The following is a 20,995-nucleotide window of genomic DNA, read 5'->3' as shown; positions in this document are numbered from 1 at the left end:
TACCTTCACACCTTCTGCCTGACAAGGAGCCTCCCTAAGTTTCCTCACTGATCAGATCCCGTAGTGACAGTGATCCTCAACCCGCTGCCCGTGCTCTGCCAGCCGCAGGATTTGTTACTAGCGCAGAGGGGGTATCTCTGGTGTCACTGACTGCAGCTGCACACACAAGTTACGCTGAGCGTTTCAGCTGTAAGCCTCATGACTTCTGGGACTTGTAAAGCTCAGAAGCCACTGCTTTGCATCTGAGGTTCTCTACGTGAAGGGCCTGTCTCCGAAAATCCGTTTTTAGAGGGCAAAATTTGAGCTCACTTACATGTCAGCACAATTAGTATCTAAATTATCACATAAAAGACGGCTGAGGTGGGAAGAAACAGGCGAAGGATGCACTCAGCCTCTCGCTATCCTAAAAATCGGTAAGGTCAGACGCAGCGGCTCCTCCAAAACAAAGAGCCCCCGCAACGGCACCGCCTGTGCAGACGCTCCCGCACGCCCGCACCGGGCCCCACCGCCCCCCGGGCGGGGCTGGGCGGCGGCCAGGGCCTCACGCCTCCCCCGGGCCCAGCTGCGCCTCCGCGCAGGCCGGCGCCGGCCCCGGGCCCAGCGAGAAGGCGGCGGCCCCGCCGGGGCGCACCTGGGCCCGCCGCACCGGCCCCAGCAGCGCGGCCGGAAGGGGGCGGCCGGGGCGGGCTGGACCGCCGCCGGGGGACGCCGAAAACGGGGCGGTGGGCGGGGGCGGGGTGGAAGAGCGCGGCCGAACAGCAGGTCCGGAGGCGGGTGAGGCCGCCGCGCCCGGCCCGGCCCGGGGGAGGGGGGCGGGGGGGATCCGCTCAGTCCCGGGGGGGGGGGGGGGTGTCGGTCGGTCACTCACCGCCCGGGCGCGTCACCGGCGGCTGCTCCATCCCCGCGCGCGCCGCCAGACCCCTCGCCCCGGCCGCGCTCGACGTCAGCGCGCAGCCGCGAGGGGCGGGGCAAGGCAAGAGTGCACGCCCACTCCCGCCGGCTCCCTGCGCCGCCGAGCCACGCCCCAGCGGTGCTCCGGCCCCCGGCGGCGCTGCGGTCCGCAGCCGCGCTCCCTCCGCCCGCGTGCGCAGCCGCCCGGTGTCACCGGCGCCACTGGGTGCGGCCCCCGGCTGCTCCCCCGCGGAGGGGGTTGGTGCCCTGACCCCGAGGAGGCGCGGGCCGGCCGTGACCGCGGTGCTGCGAGGGAACAGCTGCATCGCTTGTCGCTCCAAGCGTCCTCCCGGCACCCCCAGGCGGAGGCGCTGGCCTCTCATCCCGCTCCTCTCCTGCCCGTTTTTGAAACGCTTTTCGACTCCAGTTCCTCTCCCACACGCGCTCCCGCTGCCGCAGCCGTCGCAGAGGCCTCGCACAGCCCCGCCGCGTCCCGGCTCCGCGGTGGCCTCTGCCCCAAGCAGGAGCTGCCGCTGCCCCAGGCCCCACCGCACCCCTGACGAAACGGCCCCGTCTGACCCCCGGGATGGGTGGGGGTCACTGGGGTCCTCGATGGAACAACAGGCTCTAGGAAGGCTGCACAGAGCTGCCAGGTTGCAGATGGATTTGTGACCTCTGGTTTCTGTATGGGGTAGTGCTCGCGGTTGTGATGACCATACAGAAACTTCTAGAAGAGTCAAACACATATTAACACACGTGCATATTTCAGGAGGCCTCCTTGATCAGCTGCTTCTGGTTTTCCACCATCACTCTCATCTAACGGCAAGCTAGATGAAGTGCTCCAAGAAGACATCTCTCTTCTCCTGGATGGCGATGTTATCCACTGGGACTGCACTTGTGTATTTTTAGAAGGCTGCACCCTTTCTGGAAGCTGATTCGATGAAAAATTTGCCTTGATCTGTATTTGTCTGATGCAATTAATGTATTTAGCTGCAAAAAAGTTGGAATTTATAAAACCTGACTTTTATTTCAAACCAGTTCTCATTAATTCTTAGATTTTTTCACGTAAATCTCAAGAGTTAATGAACACCAGCCAGTATCTTTCCCACTCAAATCCCTTCCTCACTGTCCCCAGTTCTCTTTTCTCCCCCATCCCTCCCAGGTCACACTCCAGCGTGCCCTGAAGGTGGAGCAGAGCCTGGCTGTAACACGTCAGGGGGTACGGGGAGGGCACGAGCTGTACACACTGAATTCCACACTGCCACTTGAAGTTACAGTCACAGGGTGTGCCGAGAAGACATGGATCCTGACATGCCAAGAAAACCTGAAGGCAGGAAATAAGAGATGGTGAATCTTTGCCTACTAAAGCGAATATGCACCACTGACACAGTCAGAGCTCCGCTGAGGAGTGAGGAGGTGATGGATGTATCATCTTTCAAGGGCCGCTCCCTCCTTACCACCTTCCTTCTCTGAGGCTTCAGCAGTCAAATAAGCCTCATGGCTTTTCATAAACAACTGGTCATCTGAGGCCTGGCTGGGTGTTGCATGATTTGCAGGACCTAGGAAACAAGGACAGTTTATTTAAAACTGATGGGAACTTTGTTCCTTCCCCTATCTACTAAACAAAACATTTTGCAGAACTAGTATGAGATCTTTTAAAATTTCCTCTTTAAACCATTTTTCACCTCACCTTCTTTCAAAGGTGAATAACCAAGCGCTGGGATCTTGTACCAGCACAGGAGAACGGAAAGTGAGAGCGACCAAAGGCAGCAAGTGCACCCAACTGGCTGGATTCCACTGGCTAGCCTCAGAGCATATACGATGTAAACAGCATACATGGTGGCATTTATATTCAAAATATTAATTCAATTTTTTCTTATTTATTAATATTAATTATCCAAGTAACAAAGTGTTAGTGTTATATCTCCAGTTTGGCTTTAAACACATAAGTCTAATAACTACAACCTGACTGAGAATATCAGATTCAAAAGTTCAAAGGAAATCTGTGGTTTTAGACAACATATAGAAGTGATGAACCAGGTAGCCAAGGAAGTAATTAGAGTACAATTATCCCTTTCTGCAGGTACTGGGTATTGATGTTTTGGTTTATTAATTATCTTCCTTCTTTATATACTAATAGGACTTTCTGCCATATATTTCTGTATATTTCATCTTGTACTGTGTAATTCATTTTCAAAAAATATATTCACTAATTCAAAGAGGAGAACATTGCAAATCTACAAATAGATATTCAGGGAATGGCTTTTATATCATAGCTTTGTCACATCTTCTCTGTTTTTTCAGAACAGCTGAAGCCAAAGGAGCTCAGTATCTCTGAAAGCCAGACAGCACAATGTTTTTGTGCACGCACAATCCAGATCTGTAGACCTACATGTATCTATGGGCAGGAGCCAACACTTACTACAGAGACTTCTGTTGTGGACTCTGAGCTGAGCTATCGCTGTCGTACAGCTCTAGAGTTTCAGGTGATCAACATTCCAACATAAGATCAGTTCACTCCTTGCACAGGAGAAAACATTTTGGGCCTCACTGGTCTCTGTCCAACACAGCGGCTTGTGCCAGTGCAAAGTGAATGCAAAATAAGCACAGCAGTTATGTTTCTGAGCTGGTGGCATTCAGCACAGCTCTTAATGCTCATTTGCACAGGAAAGTCCTGTGACAGACAGACTGTGGGTCTAAATAGACGGTAAGAGGATGAAAGCTGGGCTAAAACACCAGGGCAAATGGCTTGCATGGGGCTGAAACTGGGGAGGGTCTCTTTGTGCTTCTATTAATTGATTTTGATTCCTGTGGGGAAAAAAACAGCTTGTGGACTGAATAGATTGACCTTTCTGTGCCTTCCTCAAAACGTTACCTACACAACCCTGGTCAGTTCTTGGTTTGTTAGCCAGGCCCTTCAGTAAGATGAAAGTCCCCAGCCTTGTAGGCAGGAACCATTGTGCCTCCAGATGGGATTTTTTTTGGTCCTGTTCTTGTATAATTTTTTGCTCTTTCAGTAGGGAGTTGCTGGGAAGAAACCAAGTAGCAGACTGAAGATGGACATGAAATAACCAGGTGAATTGAATGTGGTGGACTGAAAAATTACATTCAGATTAAGGTTTAGTTCTTTAATCTCCAGTCACTATAGAAACTAACCCTGCCTGACTGCTGGGATACCATTTCAGAAGCACCAGCAGGCATCAGCTACACTGCCAGAAATGGTGAATAAAGGACATGAGCTACCCTGGGAGTTTGTTATAGAGAGAAACACAAGCTCAGGAGGGCAGTTCTGGTTAGAATGGTGAAAAATCTTTGCTGATCTGACCTGGAAAAAATGTACCTTTTAATTCAGCATCGGCTCTGAGGGAGGCCTTATAGCAACAACCAAGAGTTTGTTTTGTCACTGCCGTCCTCCTGAAATCTGATTCCCTTTACATTCACACAGCAGTGTCATTCCTTCTTGCATAGCATCAGGAGACGTGGCTACGGTACAGATGTCTCCCAATATCCATGTGATACAGTTCAGTTTTGCAGTGCTCTCACAACGAGGGAGTTATTACTTTGATATGTACCACCAGATGTCTGGGGATAGGGTTTGGAATGATACTGGGTAAGGAGAGGAGAAAAAAGGATTTTTTTTTTGTGTGTCGCAAACTATTTCAAATAGTTTGCAAGGGGTTACTTTACAGGGTTTGGATGGCAGGCACCTCAACACAGGCTGAGCTTGGGCCTGTTTGGCCACCACCTGCAGTGAACCTTCTGGCTTCAGTGTTAGACAAGGAAGTTTTCCAGTTGTTTAACTCCCACATCTGTAGTGACTGTCCCCAGTATCTCAACACTTAGACCACATCCCCGGCAGTTTGGCTGAGCTCGGTAGTGTGCCCCATTTAGTCTGCTGCCATCTGTCCCTGCAGCCTCGAGTGGCTCACAGGCAAGTTGGACCAGTGCCCAGAGAAGACCCTGATCTGACATGCCCCAGGGGTGACGGGAGCTGCAAGACAGCTGCCCTTCAGCTGCCTAAGCCGAGTGTGGGTGCGCCCGAGCTCCCAGCACCTTCCTTCTGGCGGCGTGTGCTCACGGGCCAGGTGCCAGAGCTTCTTTTCCTATACAGCACCCATAGTTTCCGGCCAGTAGGGCCGTATGTAAATGTTAGCCACACCACTGCCCTGGGTGCCGCTCACTTGCTTTAATCAGTCTGCTGAAAGGCTACCCTGCTCACACAGAGATGACTAATATGAAAATTTGTGTAGGGAAAAATCTATTTTCTTCTATAAGGGTAAAAGAAATGTGTTGCTGTGAGGGTGGTGAGACACTGGAACAGGTTTCCCAGATGTGGCTGTGGATGCCCCATCATTCCAGGTCAGGTTGGATGGGGCTTCAAGCAACCCGATCTAGTGAAAGATGTCTGGACTTAGATGGATGTTGGACTTAGATGATCTTTAAGGGTCCCTTCCAACCCAAATCATTCTATGATTCAATGAAATGTGATTGCTGAAACACAGTATTTGCTGTAACCCTGTTTAACCATGAGCATGAGCACCCTGCCATCCTTATGGGCTGAAATCTAAAGCTCTGGGAGATGTGCTCTCACTCTGTCACACTCACATTTCATACGCCTATCATATGACAGTGCCACAGAAGAAATCTCCCTGGACACATTTTCTTCCTTATCTAGCTGATTTATACACTAAAGCATCCAATTTCAACCACACACTGAAATAGCATCACAGCCACTTATGTGAAGAAAAGGGCCTTGCCAAAAATACAGGGGGAAAAAAATAAACATGAGCCTTGGCCAAAACTGTAAGATCTGAACTGCATCGGAGGCTGCAAATGGAAATGGAAAAAGGACACAGACCATAAGTCTTGGTTAAGGCTCTCCAAGAAGAGCCTGAAGAAAAAGGTGCAGTATCAGCTGGAGGATGATTGAAGTCCAGGGAGATGGCCCTGGGAGAAACACTGCAACTGGTACACATGATGACAGGTGGGGCTGGGCTAGGAGGCTACTTCCCGCAGGGTCTGACCACACACGGCTCTCCTCGTCTCTACCCCTGCTACTCCGTTGTAGTAAGAAGTGCAATCATCCTAAAGTGGAATCATCCCAAAGTGCAATCATCCCAAAGTTTTTACTTGGCTGACACCACAATATCTGAGTTCCTCTTTCCCACTCTTTTCTCCCTTATTCACTTGTTTGGTGGCTGCCACTGAAAAACACTGGGAAAAAAAAAAGTAAGACACACAGGTGTAGGACACACACCTTCAGAAAATAAATGACCTCCTAATGACTTCAGCAGCTTCTCATTCACAGCCAGACTACTCTGGTCTTGTCACGTTTGCTAGGCTGGGGAAGAAAAGCAGTGGTACTTGGACTGAAGATGTCCAGGAAAACAGATGCTGGATGACTGAGCATCTGACACTTGCCTGCGAGTCATGTCAGAGTCGGTGCCTTGTCCGAATGGCAGGAGGAAGCACTTATGGCTTGAACTCCTGTCTTTCACATGAGAAAGAAAACCAAAGTCTCTGTTGCTTACAGGTAAGAAAGGAGCCCGGAAAACTCGCAAGTGTATTCTTTTTCTCTGACTTACCCACTATTATTTCAATTGGACTTTGCCTCCTGTATTCACCAATCTTTACATTTTTCTGTTCTGCTATGAGACAGGTGACCGGTCACAGACCAGTGTGTGTGCTCTAGGGGTATGGCGATGGGTATGCACAGTTGCATGGCCACAGACCTCTTTCATGCATGCAGTGATTATAGTTTCATGCATAATACTGCATGCATAAAGAATAATTCAAGTAACTCATGTATGCAAGCACAAAATTAGGCATGTACATTTGAAATATGCAATGAGATAATGCATACTGAAAGATGGGAGAATAAGTTCAAAGCTGTTCAGGTTAAATAAATTATTGCTCTCTGACAAGTTCTAGCCACACCAGCAGTTGCCCAAGAGCAAGAAGAAATTGTATCTGTTCTTTGAAAGTAAGAAATAAAGCAGAACATTGAGTCTTACTCGCAAATACAATGGCAGCTGCTTTGGCATATCTTAACCTTCACTGGCAGGCGCTGACAAAAATGTCAGCAGTCATAACAACACTGCTTTTGCTACCATGGCAGGAATAAGAAGTGCTGAGCTGCAAAGCTCACCATTAAAAAAAAAAGGGGAAGGAGAAAAATAGAGTTAGCCTGCAGGGCTTAACTGAAAACAGGCCATCAACTTAGAAGTATAGAAAGGAGGACAGGGGTCAGGAGTTTGCTAAGAGGATTTTCACAAATACACGTGCGATGTCAGTGCTCTCATGGCAAAATGACACCTGTTAATCCGGTAAATCTGGAAAGACTGGAAAATACAGGAGATAAAGTTCTCTGAGACGGTTCCACTGGAAGCTGTGGCACATTAAGACCCAAATACCAGTTCAGAGAGAGACTGAGTAATCTCAGATCAGTGTTTAAGGCAGTACTGAATCCTAGGAAGGACTATCAGGAAGTCAGGACTGTAAGTCAGGTGTGGACTTTGACCCCACATAGTGAACTCGCCTAACGTGTCAGATACCAAATGCTATGGTCAAACTGGATTCAAACTGATTGGGATTGAATTTTGCAGCTAGTATTTATACCTCTAATTCATACCCATGCAATTCAAGTTTCAGGGAGGGGAGTTTTGTTTGCTGTCAAGGATGCAATGTGAGATACATTGCAACAAAGATCCTGTTCGTCCATGTGCTTATCTGGATTCTTTGTGGCTTGTCATTTCAAGTGCTATTAGGGACTCTAGATGGCTCTATTTGGGGGTTTGCAATATAAAAAAGCCTTTAAGAACGGGATTTACAGAACTGACTACCACAAAGGCCTGTTATGGCACCACGGGTTAAGTAACCAGAACGAATACATCGCTTTGAAATTACAGGACCAAATGAATAATGCCCACCAGTCTGAGTGATGGCTTCCAGTGTTGCTGTGAGCACCAGTGTCCACTGGAATATTAGGGATGGGAACCAGAGGTGCAATGAAAAATGCAAGGGCGGAAGTATGGTGTGAGCACTAACTGGGTTATGTCATTGCTCTGGCATGCGGACTGTGTTTAATTAGTAGTAGGTATGGGTATCAAGGCTAAAGTAGGATAATTCTGTCTAAAAAACATATAATGGAAATTAAATATAACCAGCATGGGCCATAGGGTCAGAAGGGAGATGGGATGCAAGGCCTCCTTCACCTAGGTACCTGTATCAATAATATCTTATCAGGCCAAAATTACCTATGTAACAGTGTCAGAAACACCAAATTTGGGTACACATGTAACAACATTGGGACAAACGAGGAAAAATAATTAGAGATGGGTTGTTCATCCATGTGGAGTTTGGGGCGAGCCCATGCTCCAGCACGTGACACAGCGCATCCACCACCATGCAGCAAGCTGTGCTGCAGAGGTACTGACAGCATTAGTGAGGGGACGCTGGGGAACTCCCCAGTGTTTGGGACGGTTAACACATCGTTATCTGCCATTTTCCCCACAGAGGCTCCCTGAACCTCTTACTGCCTTGCCCTCCCATGGAGGGCCTGTGCTGAGAACAGGCATGGGAGCAATAATGCTGCAGTGCTGCATGCGGGGAAAAGGCACGGAGCAGAAGAGACACTCTTTGCTTTGGAACTGCTTCTCAATGAAGCGGAAAACCCTGCAGAAAAAAATGGAGGAGAGCTGGGCAGCATCTTGGTTTTCATGCTCCGGAGATTGCAGGGCATGCTGCAAATGCTGTATATGAAGCTTGATTTCCATGTGGCTTTGCCTGTGTGGAAGGCACTGCAGAGCGGGGAGCCAAAAAAGGCATCTCCCCTGAACTGGGCAGGACTTACCTAACATTTAAGGTCTGCAAACACTCTGGCTCATAAACCCTGCTAGCATGTGCTGTACATGCACCCTATGGTGCATAACTATGGCTTCTTCATTACCTCTAGATTTATTACCTGTAAATTATCAAGGCAGGGGCTGGATTTCTGAAGCAAAGACTGCCTAATGGAAAGACCCTCCCCTGGAGAGAAAAAACTATGAGGCTGGACAATGGATGAGCATCTCTCCTAGAAGAGAGGATGACGTGAGTGCTGCATCTTTCTGCAGACTCCCTTCGGTATTCACCTTCACCAGCCAACACCCAGCTGAGCCCTCCACAGTTTACCTTGCCTTCGCAGCTTTTGGAGACACTTACTCTGGCAAAGCATGAAGCCAAAGTATTTTACAGGTACCAGTTGAGCCTTTCATTACTTCAACAGAAGTAACCTGAGAGAGATGGAAGACTGTCTACTGAGGGATGTAACTCATAATTTGCTCCACAAAATTCTAGGACCTCCCAGAAAGTATCCTTCTGTATGCTGCCTGCTCTGTTAGGTGCTGGGCTGATGCAGAGGAGGTGGTTTGTTATGACTGATTTTGCCTGGTTCAGTTTCTGTATGAGAAACCTGGGGACTCTTTCCATACTGGCTGGTACTTTTGCCAAGACAGAAACTGCAACACTCAGACTGTTCACTTAGAAAGGGGTACAGAAGTTTGAAGAAGCTGAAGGAATCAAAATTTAATTAGACTTCTTAAAAATGTTCTGTATGTGCGGTAAAGTAATTCAAGATCAAAGGGGTATCTAACAGAAAATATAAGTTTAAAATATTAACATCCTATTTCCCCTCTTGTGTTTAGCGATGACTAACATCTAGGAGGCATGTGATACCCACATGATAAACAAAGTCACAGTTAATGTCATTTTAAAAAGCCTGCAAGGCATCTGGTTAAACAAAAGTCCAGTGAAATCATGTTGCTTTACAACAGAAGGAAAGTCTTGTGAGCTGCACCATAACAGAGAGGGAAGTTAAACCAGAAAGTGCCCTAATAAAACAATCGCCACTGGAAGCGATTTGAAAGGGGTAAAATGTAAAGCTTGTTTTTCTCAAAAGTGGCTGGAATTAAAGAAATTTCCTTAATAACACAAAATCACAGAATGGTTAGGGTTGAAGGGACGTCTGGAGGTCATCTGGTCATGCTCCCCAAGGGCCAGCTGTTCAGGACTGCGTCCAGATGATTTTTTAGTATCTCCAAGGATGGAGATCACCCAGATCATTAATGCAGACGTTAGACGGGACTGGAGGTGGTACTGAGCCCTAGGGTACACTGCTGGTTGCTGGCCTCCAACTAGACGCTGACCACCACCTCAGGGCCTGGCCCCTCAGTCAGTTTTCAATCCACACCACTGGCTGCTTACCCAGCCCATGCATCTACAGCATGTCTAGGAGGATCTTACGGGACACGGTGTCCAAGGCCCCACTGAAGTCTAGGCAGACAGTACCCACTGCTCTCCCCTCCTCTACCAGGCCAGTCATTTCATCCTGCAAGTTTACCAAGGCGGTCAAGCGTCACTTCCCCTCGATGAAGCCATGCTGACTACTCCTAATGATTTTCTTTCAGGTTTCCAGGATTAGCTGCTCCATTGCATTGCCAGGGATCGAGGTGAGGCTGACCAGCCTGTAATTGCCTGGGCCCTCCCCCTTGCTCTTCTTGAAGACAGGAGTGGCATTTGCTTTTCTCCAGCCTTTGGGCACTACTCTCAGTCACCATGATCGACCAAAGATTATCAGGAGTGGTCTTGCAATGATATCTGCCAGCTCCTTCAGCACTCCTGGGTGCATCCCATCAGGGCCCATGGACGGATGGTCCAGTTTGCTTAAGTGTTCCCTGACCTGATCCTCTTCCACCCAGGGTCCATCTTCCTTGCTCCAGCCTTTCCCCCGGGTCTCTGGGACCTGGGATTCCTCAAGGTTGGTCGTGCTAGTAAAGACTGAGGCAATTAGGCATTCAGTACTTGAACCTTTTCCAGGTCCTGTGTAACCAGGACCCCTGTCTCACTGAGCAATGGGCCCACGTTTTCCCTAGTCTTCCTTTTGTCTCCTATGTACTTCCAGAAGCCCTTTTTGTCTTTGACATCCCTGGCCAGATTCTTTCCATTTGGGCTTTAGCTTTCCTCACTTCATCCCTGGATGCCGGGACAATGTTTCTTTATTCCTCCCATGTTATCTGTCCTTGCTTCCAACCTCTCTGTATGCTTCCTTTTTAGGGCCAAGAATCAGCAGGAGATGCTTCAATGGGAATCTTTTCAGGTTAAATCCCAGAAGTCCAAGAATGGTTAAGAGTGCTTTGCTTTGAAATTCTCCAAGAGTGGTTCCTGATCAGGGGCTCACTTAGTCTCAGGTACATGTATGAACAACTTACACTACCCCAGACCTGTGCAGATAGAGCCATGCCCTATTACCATACCAGTGAGCCAGCTGCTTATGCTTCAGCAGTGAGTTCAAACCAAGCTCCAGGTATCACAACATTTCTGTGTTTCCGACTGAGCCGAGCATTTCATCCCACACTCGTCAGTGCACAGTTATCCACAGACCCCAGCGAGAGCCAGATGTGCCCAGCTACAACACTAGCAAGGAAGCAAAGAGGAGTGTTGCAAAATGTGAAGCGTTCATTGTAGAGCAATGAGACTCTCACTGTGTTGTAAGCAGACTTCCCATGAACTCTGCCAGCAAGTGCCTTGCTTCCATAGGTCCTGAAGTCAGCGGCTACCTTTGCAGAAAACATTTTCTCTAGGTACTTCTTCACTTTGTTCTTCAAGGCTCACAAAGCAGAGCACAGCCTCCCAAGGAGCAGGAAAAAACACACCTTCCATTGCTGAACAGACTCTTGGCTCTGACCTCTATGTCAGAGGAGCAGGAAAAGACAGTGATGCCAAGGTTGGCTCTGAATGGTTCCTATGACTCGAAATGTTCCTAAAAGGTACAATCCATCCAGTTTCAGCACATCAGAAACACTTAATCCAACCTGGGGTATATCAGAGCAATAGCATATCCCCAGTTACATATTAAAGGGGTTGTAATTAGATTTTCTGGCTCCTGTGAGTAAATTGCTGCAGCTCAGCTCTTGTGGTCCAGAAATCCTAGGGAGCCTTCAATGAAATTACAGCTTGTTATAACTTGAAGGGTGCACTTTACTTTCTACATAATGGTGTAATGCAATAATATGATGAAAAATAATGTACTTTCATTTGCAAAGTGCTCCGTCTCCTCTAAGTGCTCCAATCCAGCCAAGGAAGTTAAGAAAAGCAATTAATGCAAATAGTAATAAAAATGTAGCCTTTTCCATGTGGCATTTCCAAGCAAGTCAGCCTTGTATCATTGCTCTCGAGCTAGACAAATATGATCAACCCCCTCTGCAGATGGAGATGCTGCATTAAAACACGTGATGTTGAGCTGAAGGGAAGTTTGAGCCTGTCACAAACACTGATGCCTGCGGCTCATGGATGTGCAAAGTATCATCCACTTGCCACTCACTAAAGAAGCAGGGAGGATAGCAAACAACCAGCTAAGTACTTAAGAAAACTTGTGGAATTTTTTTGAGAAAGTTATTCTGTGTCCTTCCCATTAGAGGATGTTGACAGAGCAATGAATTACTGGTCTACTTTCTCTGCTGCTGTGTTTCTCTGGCTTCAGTAGAATTACAACAATAAACCAATGGACTATTAGGCTCAAATCACTATTGGCCCCATAGAATAAGGAGGACAGTTCACTGCTGCATTATCACTTTCTTTTCCAGATCAGTAGGAATGGGGAAGGGAGGAGAGAAAGGAATCTTCCTCTTAATGTGTGCATGCTTACCCTCTTTTCGTAATGCCGGTGAAACGCTGCTCAACTTTGTCAGACCAGTAGCTTTACAAATAGTTTCCTGAACAAGTCACCTCATTCTCTAGATAATGGTGTAATGTAACACTATGATGAAAAGTAATGCACTTTGATTTTCAAAGTATTCTGCTTCCTGTGAGCAATCAGGACCTACATTAAAGTTCCTACACTGAAAGTAAAATCTCTAATATCAATGATTAAAAATATAGATTCACTCTCTGTCTGACGCCCATCAAGCAAACATTGTAGCTATTGCAAATGAAACCACCCGTATTACTAAGTTCTGATGCTAGAATGGCAAAATCACAAGCTCTACTCATTGATTTAAAAAGTCCTTTTGTTGCCCCAAAAGGGCCTGTCTGGGGCCATCTCCAGATTCAGTAACTAAGGAAAGTAAAGGCAAGACTCCCACAGATATTGATACAAACTACACAGGGACTGGGAATATGTGAGCGACCATTTCACAAGGCAAGATGTCCTGCAAATGTCCCAGACCACCTTCCCACAAGCAGAGCTCAAGCAGCATATAAGAGGGTTGGCACATTTCAGGGGATGGGGAAGGAAAGAGAAGAGCAAAACACATTTGGTACAAGGTGAGGGCTCTGCAGTGTGCAGGTAGCATTGTTTCTCTGGGGAAACAGGTGAGAAAAGCCCAGGTATTGGGCTAATAACAAGGAAGGGAGTAATACCCCATCATATGAAGCAATGAAAATGAGTAACATTCCATATCCTCTAAAACATGGAGGAAATGTATTGCTCTTGCATACTTTCGGGGAATGTTTTGCCTATAACAGTCCTGGTACCAAAAGACCAGAGGCGGTCTATGGGCTTGGACCACATCTCTTCCTGACTGTCCTTCTGGGATGAAGGCTCTGCCAGTAGCACTATGAGAAAGGGAGCCCCAGGCTTCCAAAAGTACCTAGGAAAGGACAAGAGTGGTTTTTCCTGTTAATCTTTGTCTGGTTTAAAGACTCATCACCTTGGTTTTCAGTCTTCTGGAGCCATGGCAGGTATGCAGACTGGCATGCTAGGGAAGAAACACTGGCACCTTGGCAGCTCTGTCTTCCCAGACTTCTCCTTGATGAATTCCTCATACCTGCAAGCAAGTGGCAGAAGATGAAGGAGCCTGCTCAACTGGGAATCCCCAGCTTAGCTGCTATCTGCTCTGTTCAGTCTGAAAAAAAGCAGCTGAGCATAATTAATGTTTGTGCTGTACTTCTTCCCATAGCATCCAATTACAACCTCTGCACACAGTGTGGAAGCATCCAGTTAAGTTCAAATTCTACAAAATCAGTGTAAAATACTTATAACGATATAGCACTTCCCACGCTGATGCATCCACTGTTAACTGAACTGTCTGACACCTGCCAAGGCAGGGCAGAGCGTTTCCCGAATTTCCAGGTACAGGGGGTTTGCGGCTCAGAGGACGGGGGCTCAGCACCGGCTCCCAGGGGGGAGCACGTCCGGGCCCCGCAGCTGCCCTGAGCCACACCTCGCTGCACGCCTCTGCGCTTCCTTATTTCGTGCCTTGCCGCGATCGCCGTTGATTCCTGGCGCTCTTCAGCTAGAATGAAACCCTGGACGTTTTTTCCCCTTGGTGAGGCACAGCGCCCGCAGGAGGAGTGTGAGCAGAACGAACAGACCGTGCCAAAGCTCCTTTTTTTACCCAGCAGTGCCACCTCCTGCTCCCGACCGCTCACTGCAGCTGGGCTGACAAAGGAGCCCCTCGCCCTCCCGCGCCCAGCACACCCGGCGGGGCACGGGGCGAGGGTTGGCGTGGGGTACAGCCCCCCCGCCCCGCTGGGCCCGGCAGCTCCTCCTGCCCCTCTCAGCCGGCGCTTCGCCCGCGGGAGCCGGCAGCCCGCAGCACGGGGGCCGCCCGCTCCTCGGCTGTGCCGGTACGCGGAGCCCGCCAAGCCCTGGGGCAGCTCCCGAAGGCCGTGAGCTTGGCCTGACCCGCGCAGCGCCGCTGCCCACGCAGAACCAGTTCTGCGTGCGCTCCTAAAACACGCAACGAACGCGGCGGCCCCTCCGACATTTCATGCCCACAGCGAGCGGGTGACGCCCCTACAGCCAGCGGGCGCGCGCCCCGCTCCCGGCCGCTGTGCCCTTCCAGAGCAGCGCCGCGCGGCAGGCGGCCCGCAGCAGCGCGGGGTGCGCACACCGGCGCTGCGGCGGCCCCGGGATCACCGCGCCGAACCCCCCGGGGGCCACCGGCACCGGCACCGGCCGCAAGGGGGCGGCGGCACCTCCCGCCCGGCAGGGGGCAGCAGCGCGCCGCCGCGGGCACCGCCCTGGGCGCGGGCCTGGGCCTGGGCCTGCGCCTGGGCCTGGGCCAGGCGCGGTAGCGCTCTCGCTGCCTCAACGGAGCGCTCCGCCGAGGCCGGAGCCGCCTCTGAGGGATCTGCCAGGGGCTGCGCTCCTGGTCCAGGGCTGAAACCTGTGTTTCATATCTAGTGCCTGGGCTAGAGTTTCATATTGGTCCTTTACTGCTTACTACAGAATTGTCCCCTGGACTTGGAGTAGATGCAAGTATTATTTCCTGTAAAAAAACAAGCTATTATCTGATCTTTAGCCATTCTGGACATTTTCACCATTTTTATTTCACACAGCTTCTGCACTTTCCCTTGGTTTTGCATTTTTAACTCAAACTTTGTTGTGTTGAACTCCCATCTGAGAATCAAGAGAGAAACGGTTTAATTCTTCTGTTGTACCAAATGCCCGCACTGAGGAGGTGGTGGACTAAGGAAACCTTGAGAGCTCATGGGGGAGAGAGGGCACACAGCACAACTGTGTCAGAGCAGAGGTTACAGGGTCCCACACGGGCCAGATCTTCAGGTGGATAAATCCCAGCATCTGGCTGAGGCTGGTTAATCAAGCAGTGTGTCCCCCTAAGGCAAAGGAGTGGGCTGGCACCGTTCATGCTCCTGTCCCTAGAGTTCACACAGCTCCTCACTACATCATGACCAGTGACAATTAATCAAACGTTAACACACAACTCATTAGTCTGAACTCTTGTAAACATATCCAATAGCACGGCATCCTTCAGAGCGATTGTGTTCAGCCTTGTCTGGGACCACAGGGACTTCACTGCCTGTTTGCAGTGTCTTGTTAGCAGCTGCTCCTGCACCTGAATGCTCTCCCTGCCTCACACTTCATGTTCGCATAAAGGCTATATAAGGAGCTAAGCTTGGAACACTGAATTACAGACACAGAGAAGGGTGGATTAGTGAAAATGGGGCTTTATTCAAACCATTTTAGTGCTAAGATAGATTCAGGAAACGTGGAGAGATTCAGGTCAATTAGAAATCAATAAACAAACCTGACTATTATTAATTCACAAATACATTTCTGCATCGTTTTTTCCCCACAAAGTTCTTTGCAAACTTCAGCTGAAATACGTAAGAAATTTTATCCACTAAAATGCAGCTACCACTGGGATACAGCTGAAATGTGGAAACTGCAGGCCTTTGAGTTATTCAGGCCACATGAGCTGGTTCAGGGAACAGACTGTGAAGTACAGACTTGTATAGAGCATATTCTCTTCGTTTTCAAGCGGCTGCTGGGTGTAGGCTCTGCTTTGGCTGTACTGTGTGAGCTGAATATTCACAGTCTGCCTAGAAGCACAAATCAGGCTGGGAAAAAAAATGCAAGAATGCGGGAAGTCCTTGTTTTCTGTTTGTTTTTTTCTTTTTTCTGTCTTCCATTTTAACTGTGTGTATGAGAGAGAACAAGGGAATAAGACTGGCTTGAGAACAGCATTAAGCACACTGTGTGCCCTGAGGGGTAGAGTATCAGTGAACTGAAAGATGGTCTGAGGTGAGCAACTGATGTTGGACTTTGTGATTGAATTCAGGTTATAGAGTTCAGATGTAGATGGAAACATCTGAATTTGGGATATTTTAATCCAGAATTAAAATTACATTCTACAGATAGGAATGAGGTCACAGTACCTTGCTGTAACTCAGTTCTCTGTGTTTCCAAGTAGCAATAACAAAATTTGCTTTTGTAAAAGACAAGATCCTTATATAAAGGCTTTAGGGAAACACCAGTGGTTGTTCCAACAGCACAAAAAAAGGCCGTGACAGTTCCATTTCTAGGCTAAATAAAGAAGTGCTCAGAATCCTCTTTTTAAAAGCTGTCCACCCCATTTTCAACCTCACTCAGTTTACAGCATCTAGGGATTCACCAAGTTTTAGAGCACTTAACAGCTTCTAGTCAGACTGCTACACAAAGGCTATGCAATATTACATAGTTAATGCCAGTGCATTAACCTAAAATTACCTTTGACATACTCCAATTCATTAACCAGTGTGGAATTAAGCTTGCAGTAAAGTAACACCATAAGAACAGAGGATGGGAACAATGTGTTGGGTCAAGCTCAATTCAAGCTCAGTTCTTGACTCACAGGTTAAGTCATGTAATATAAATCCACTTGCAATCTTTTTAGAGTATACCTTAAAATTTTTGCTCTGTGTCCATTAGTACTTCACTAGCATAGGAAGACTACTCATTTGTAATACAGCTAAGAGAACTTCTTGTAGTCTTGTTTAAATTTATTTAAAAAGCTACCATAAACCTGAACAAAGTAAGGTACACTGCTAGATCGTCAGAGGTTTCTGTTGGTGCCGCAGGGCCGGGCAGAGACGAGCTCCCATCACAGCCTGCACAAGCAGAGCTGCACAGAAGTCTGTTGTGTAGATGCTGCATCAGACTCCAATTCCTGCTTCAGTACTTGGGTGAAGCCTAGTCAAAGTGGATCAAACCCAACTGCAAAGTCTACAAAACTGGAAGGAAGACCAGGCCCTGTGGGGCCAACTCGCTTGTGTTGTGTAAAGGACCGTGAAGCGAGTCTGGCAGTGAAGTCGCAGGGTCACGCACTCTGGACACGTGTATTCGCCCTGCAGCACATACAGGTAACGGATCTTTCAGGGGGAGAGGAACAAACCACAGAAAAAGCATGTGCTCACTGAACAACCAGCGTAGGACAGACCTTGGCCTCTTTGGGGAACGCCCCTGCCTGCCCATACTCAGAGCCTTACACTTCCCCTGCATCCAGTGTAGCGCTCCACACCTTACACCCTATCGCTTGAAGGGGGCTCAACAAGATCAAATCTAAGTCGAAAGCACTCAACAGAAATTATCTGTACAGGTCAGCACAAATGGGTCAATAAGAACAGGTTATATTACACCAACTCCCATTGCTTTTAAGCTTTGCTGGTGTGTATGGCCTGATTTTAAATTCTCATGTCATTGAGCTCAATGCCCCTTATGCAAAGCAGCTACATCCTTGCACGTTCTGTTTATTATTTGCCCATCGCAGATGAGCCGCAGCCTCTGAACTGCTTACACATGGCTCATAAACAGCACAAGTTTGATGAAGTGGGAAATCAAATCTTGTAACTTTACTGTTACGAGTAGGTTTTTCTATTCTAAAAATATGGGATCCGAGTATCCCATCCAGGCAGTCAAAACATGAAGAGGCTGTCTGAAACTCTAGGAGGCATAAGATTTTAAAAACTAGGTAATTAAGTTGCTTTTAATTACCCAGGTAATCCTTATCAATGTGTTACTCCCAGCCTCTCTAAGTTACTGTTCATTGTCACTGTTTGTGGTCTAACATTATCTTGCACTCCTCCAGTAAACCTCCTGCTAATTTAGTATTTCCCCCACTTTTCAAATATTTGCCTTATGCAAATTAGAAAGGGCACATTATTTGGCATTTTTGTTTTGTATCTCAATCCACTTTCTGCTTAGACCCAAATTCCTTTCCATATGATCCTTTCGAGCACAGGAAGAAAACCAGAAGATGAACATAGTAATTGGAAATGTAACAGCAAGAGACTAGCCTGTGTGGGTGACTAGAATGTGGTTTTAATTTCGATACATGCCCAGCTTATATAGGCAGGGAAAATTATGAGTCTTAACAGCTCTCTAAGCAGTCATACCATTATTACAGCCACAGAATGGCCAGGTATACCCTATGTTACACATTAGATGCAAGAACCATCAGCTTGTAACGGCCATGGCATTGTAACAACAATTACAGAACCTGAATCAAAGATGAAGAAGGTGTATTTTATGCAGGAAGAAAAAAAAAGGGATCACAACAATCCCATTAGACTTTATATTCTATGGTTGAATTTATAAGAAGGACGTTTTACCCTAGATTTGTAGAGTAACTATGGAATAGATGTAAGGAAATATAATTAAAAATGTTGATGTAATAGAGCAAAGCACAAAACAGGACAAAAGCATTCTGTAACTACAATTCTGCCCCCACTGTATGATGAAATAGGGTTTTGAGCTAGTCATAAAAAATACTGGATAAAATTAAGTGCAAACCAAGCTGGTTCTTTCAAACTGCCTTGAACTGTAGTAAATCTTAGTTCTACATTCAAACGTAGTAATGTCTTGCCTATTGCCTTATCTGAGTTAAGCTTGACTCTGGGAAAACTAGAACCTCCAGCACATTTTGTTTCCTGTCTCTAACAGTTTTTCACCTGGGGACAGAACATGACTTGATTTCTGGGGCAATCCTATGAGCTACATATCTCAGGGCCCACAGCAGATGTGACCGACACTTTGGAAAACATAAAATATTCAAATATTTTTGTATCAACATTAGAAAAACAAAAATGCCTAATGGGTCGGGTATGAAGTACCTCCTGTAGGGACCAACATCATTATGGAGCTGTTAAAGAGCAGTCCCAGTGCTACTGCACTGGGACAGTTTGCCTTTACTTAATTCAAGAGAAAAGAAAACACTCAGATGGGATAGAAAGCAGCAGTCTGATGTAGGAAAGGGGTTGTGGGATTGTGTCACTGAGGGAGTATCTGACAAAAATCCAACATACCTGAGCTCTGTGTGAATCCCCACCCCATGGAAAAGTGAGGAAGGCTTGCAGGGAAGCTGTCAATTGCTTTATGGCAGGCTTTGTCAGTCTTTGACAGCTGGCTGACTCCTACCTAGTCTTGTCACTCTTCCTGGGAAGAGCTGCCCGCACCAAACTGACACTATCTCTAGCGAGATGGTACTGAGCAACAGGAGATTGCCATAATGGTTCATTCTGGAGGATGACAAACACACGCTCTGCCCTTGCCATTTTATTTCACAGAACTGGGTCAGAGCTTAAGGAGCATACTGCAGTTCCAGTGCCAGCTCTCTGCAGGCAGGATTATCGTGCCAGAGACCTGTTCCCTTAAGTCTGCTCTGAGCACCTGGGCAGACTGGAGAGTAGGCAGAAAACTGCCTATAATGAGGTGCTTCTGATACCTTGTCTGCCACAGTCCAGCCTACAGAATAAGAAAGCCAATGAATGCTGTGAGAACAAGCATGTAGGCAGGGGAAATATATTTAGAACAATAGCTGTTTGGGTGTAAGTTGAATGGGTGACTGTGCTGTGTGTTTCCTTAGCAGATTGTCACTGTTATTTCCATTCTCTGAAGTTAAACTTTACTCCTCCCCAAAGAATTACAGAAGCAACTAGGTATAGTTGTGTTTGAGATCCTGAGGTGGAAGTGATGGACACCAAAAAACTGCAGGCATTAAACCAATGCAGACAAACAATCCAGGATGCAGCCTTCTTATTCACCGGTGCTCACATACCATCAGACAAAGCGCTGGCAGATCAAATTCTACCAGACATCCTTCCCTCAGAACAAAACCTTATTGTGGCCTATTTCTTTCAGGCTCCAAGCTATGATCTAAGAATGCAGCTTTTCTTTCAAGTGATGATGACTAAGAGAGTATGGGGCAGGATGCATTTTTCAATTTTATTTATAATACTTTCTATAAAGTTTTTTTCTGTGCTACCATTACAGACTTACACGTTTACACTTCTAGGGCAGCTCCAAATATTTCTTAGTCTCCAGGTGTGTAAGTGTGATAAAACCACTGAAGCTGCTGGGAGGCATCAGCAGTTATCTAATACAAACTTTCATGGGAATGTAGTTATACTAGATCTAACAGAAATTTATAGCAAATATAGTTGGTTTCTCTAGAACCACATCTAAACAAGAGATAAGATTTGTATCACCACAGTAGTATAAAAATAAAAAGAAGAAACCACACCCCTAAGAACCCTGAGAACCCCAAAGAAAACCCACACCTGTGTTTGACAATTTTTGAATATCCAAGGTTTGTGCACAACAAACATGCAACTGGCCTCATCTATCAGAAAGATTCAGAAATAATTTCAGGTTAGCACATGTCTAACTCTCTGGGTAAGTTGGTGACAGAGCACCACTGTTTTGCAACTTCAGCTTTAAAATTGTCTTACTGCTCAGATCTCTTCTCATCCCTAAGCAGCATGTTTTATAATAGGAGAAGGCAGGAAAAGGGTAAAAAGAGTAAAAGCTTTACTGAGTGACTGTCAGGGAGCAGCAAGGGCTGGC

At 47.3% G+C, this 20,995-nt stretch overlaps 1 protein-coding gene and 1 long non-coding RNA gene across 6 annotated transcripts in view; both read right to left on the bottom strand.

Moving 5' to 3' along the window:
- Positions 1 to 962, bottom strand: part of TMCC1 (transmembrane and coiled-coil domain family 1) — a 120,914-nt gene extending 119,952 nt beyond the window's left edge. For both annotated transcript variants that reach the window (XM_074836526.1, XM_074836537.1), the window contains exon 1: positions 869 to 962. The gene's annotated coding sequence lies outside the window, so the exon portion shown is untranslated. The remainder of the gene's footprint in view (positions 1 to 868) is intronic.
- A 930-nt stretch (positions 963 to 1,892) lies between these two features.
- The window catches only part of LOC141928395 (uncharacterized), a 62,734-nt gene continuing 43,631 nt past the window's right edge, over positions 1,893 to 20,995 (bottom strand). For all 4 annotated transcript variants that reach the window (XR_012624745.1, XR_012624743.1, XR_012624744.1 and 1 more), the window contains 2 exons: positions 13,578 to 13,694; positions 1,893 to 2,450 (listed from right to left, as the gene is read on the bottom strand). This is a non-coding gene — a long non-coding RNA (uncharacterized LOC141928395). The remainder of the gene's footprint in view (positions 2,451 to 13,577; positions 13,695 to 20,995) is intronic.

The sequence above is a fragment of the Strix aluco genome, chromosome 11 (genome assembly GCF_031877795.1).
Source record: "Strix aluco isolate bStrAlu1 chromosome 11, bStrAlu1.hap1, whole genome shotgun sequence".
Taxonomy (NCBI): Eukaryota; Metazoa; Chordata; class Aves; order Strigiformes; family Strigidae; genus Strix; species Strix aluco.
This window is presented reverse-complemented; position numbering and strand designations above follow the sequence as displayed.